Here is a 3,592-nt window from a genome sequence, read left to right as displayed (position 1 = left end):
TGATTACGTTTATTTTGAAAAGTCTCAACAGGATCTTGAGCTTTATTGTGAAAGGTTTATGTGGAAGATAAACAAGCGGACACGCGATGGTTTTACCGTAGTTGTTGCTAACCACAACAGTCGCTTGTCCGTTGGTAGTGTGGTTATATTAAATATAAGAGAAAGAGAGAACTTTAAGAAATTAATAGAGCCACTACGGTGATCATCAAAACGATGAAAAAATATTGCAGTAAACAGTTTATTTTGCAACACCACGAAACAAACGATAGCATAAAATGAGACGATAGACCTTTTTATATCGTTATCGAACAGCCCTACTTAATTGTAGCTACAGAAGCATGAAAACCTGCACAACACTGTTCAGATAAACCTGGAGATGGACAGCAGCACAGATGGGAAAAGATTTTGAGCCAAACGACTCGTCTAGAGCTGTCATTTAAATACAAACGTTGACAGGATGGACTCTGGTCCAGCTCCTTTAAACATGATGGGATTACGTGGAGTGATCCCCTCATGTTGCTCAAAGCATCATTGTGCAGGGTTATGTGGCCACTAGTTGGGCCCATAAATTTCTTTACATGTGTAGATTGCACAAAGTAAAATAAATAAAATAAAAGTCTACCAACATAAATGGTACTACAGCTATCCTGCTATGACCAAAATGATTATCTGTCATATTTAATCACACATATGTATACATATATATATACACATTTGGAGGTAAAGACCCTACAATTATTGAAGGAAACGGCAAAAATCATACTACTTGCTAAGCAAGCCCTTGGAGACAGCAGAAAGGAAAAACTCCCTTAACAGGAACTTCTTATTAAAAAGGAAAGTTTTAAGCCTAATCCTGAGAGTACAGAGTGTCAGTCTCCAGAATCCAAACTGGGAGCTGGTTATTCTCTTGTGTAGCAACCTGTGTATTCCTAGAGGGTAACAAAAGCCCCTGCAAACAGCTTTTGGGTGGTTTACAGTATAAGCAGCCCTTTTAGCATTTGATGTGTTACCCTGATATAAAAGGGGGAGAGCAAGAAAATATGTCAGTGGTGCCCAGTAGCTCTGATTTGCTCTAGTGATTCCATTCACATGTCTGTGCCATCTATCATGAACTCCAGTCAGAGTATTGCTGTGCCAAGCAGAGGTTTCGCTGGGAGGCCAAACGAGGGAGAAGCGGTGCGGTGCCATTTATTGACCCACGCCACTATCAAAGCCAAGGACAAATGGGCTGCTACTCCACGATGGGATTGATTTTTAGTCTAACAAGAGATCGTAGAGAGGAACAGAGAGTGTCCCATAGAGTGAGGACGACCGAGGAGTGGATAGTTCTCCTGCTATGCGGCGGCCTCTATGCATGTATGTGTGGGCTGAATTCTTTATAACCTGTAGAAAAAAAGTCTGGCTCTAAAAATGGACTGGAACAAATTGGGCTCTTTAGCAATATGTCTCTCTAAAATATCCACTTTATAACCATAACAATTGCTTCACCTGTTTAATCACTCATTTAGTCTCTAGCTATCAAAATAAATGAGCTCTGATGTGTATGTCTCAGCAGCATGACTCTGGGGAGTGGAAAGGCTAAAAGTCCAGGAGAACTTCTGCTTAAATGTGGCAATTTGGTGTTGTCACAGTTCAATAGAAGGGGGAATGACACGTTGGGACGACGTCCCCCAGGCTGCCTGTTATTTATTTATTTTTCTTGGTTTTGTGTTGGAGGTGGGAGGAGCGGTATCGGAGAGTCCAGGGAGAAGAGAGACCTGACATCACTTCTGTGATTGCTATGGCAGGGTTCCCTCTTTAGTTCCCTCCTCACTATTTTCTAAATTATTTTATTTACATATTTTTTAATTACTAAGCTCCTTTGTGTTGTTCTTTATCTATTTTTTCCAATTTATTGAGCTCCCCTCTTGTCTGCATTTTTCTTACCTTATTTAAATATTTGTTTTGTTATATAGTATTTTAATTACTGAGCAAACTGTCAAGGTTGTGTTTAATATCTTGTTTGCTGTTAAAGAAATGTCCAAACATTGGAAAACAAAAAGTATATCTTATCTCATCTTGCCAAGCATGAGCACTGCTTAGTATGTGGTTCCACTTTGCGTTGTATTATTTTATCTTTATTATCCTGTATACATTTTTCCTTAACTTACCTTATCAAAGCACTCACAACACTACTCCCCCCCCCTTATATTTTTTTCACAGTAATATTATTTTAATTAATTCAATTAAAATTCAATTAATTAATTAGTTCCAGTTCAACCTGGAATACTGCATTCACTCACACTGATGCACACTCATTAAATGAACCAAAACAATGATTAATGAGTTTGGTCTACTGGCTTTGTGATGCAACCATAAGGTAGCTCTTAAATATTGAGAGTGAATTCTTTACAGAGCCACAAAAAACAGTTTTATCTAACAGAGTTACTTCATATGGGCGACACAATGTCACATCAATTTCATTTGCAACACAGAAAGCATTACCACTGATTAATGTGCTTCCCATTAAAACCGAAAGAAGCAACGGCAGACAGGGATATGGCATAAATCATTTGGATTCATCAAAGAAAAAGACATGTTAGCATGCCGATTTGAAACAGTTTAGGGTCATAATACAATGGCTTTTTAATTAGGCATCAGATGCATCGCATGCTAGCTTTTCCCCGTTTATTACGCAGACGTGAAAAGAAAACCTCGCAAATGGGAAAGAAGTCGACGTTTAAAAGCTCCAGCCAAATTTTCCTCTGTTATGATTTTCAAAAACTCTTCTCTAATGCCAGGGTAACAATCTCCTGCAGAGGGTTGCATCAGCAAACACAAACCGGCGCCGTCATTCTGAACTGATATCGATCACACAGATTGATGCACCTTGCGTTAAACAGTCCGCACAGGCCTTTGAAGAGTTACAGACGTGAAAAAATAAAAAACGGCTGCAGGGTCAGAGACGAAAGAAATCAAGTGTTGTTGTTAAAGATAAAGCTTGAGGTTTGAATCGGGTGGGCAGGACATCGCTCTCTGTCAGTCTAACAGCTGACAGAGAGAAATTGGCTCTTGTGTGTTTTGTGCTCTCTACTTTGCAGAACAATGAAGGTTGAATTTAAAATTTTAAAACACCAACGGTAACAGAAAAAAAGCTCTATTTTCACCTGTTTGAGTCAAAGTTTGTGAGAATGAACTATAAAGGTGTCAATCTCCTCAGCACAACCTGACAGACTTCCTGTTGAGCCACACACAGAGCAGGGAAATTGGACAGTATTGAGAGGTGGACTATGAATGATTGCTTATGGGTTGTTTTTTCTTTCTACACTTTTCATGGCAAAAAGCCGAATGACACCATTCTCTCCCTGCAAAGCCTTCGAGTTGTTTGTTTTCTCTTGGGGATTTTCTCACTGCAGATCCAGAATACACTCTGATGCAATTCGCAAAGCCCTGCTCGCTACAGAAAGGCCGGCACACAGAGTTCAGCAAAGTTTAAATGTGACACTTGCTATTAATTTGGCTAGTTAATCACAAATGCTCACTATTCTCCATTAACTAAGCTTTTAATGCCCCCATTAAGAATTAATGTCAGCCTATTTTGCACTTCAACATG

Source organism: Pundamilia nyererei, unplaced genomic scaffold (assembly GCF_000239375.1).
Source record: "Pundamilia nyererei isolate P.nyererei 1_Seehausen unplaced genomic scaffold, PunNye1.0 scaffold00001, whole genome shotgun sequence".
Taxonomy (NCBI): Eukaryota; Metazoa; Chordata; class Actinopteri; order Cichliformes; family Cichlidae; genus Pundamilia; species Pundamilia nyererei.
Note: the sequence above shows the minus strand (reverse complement) of the source record.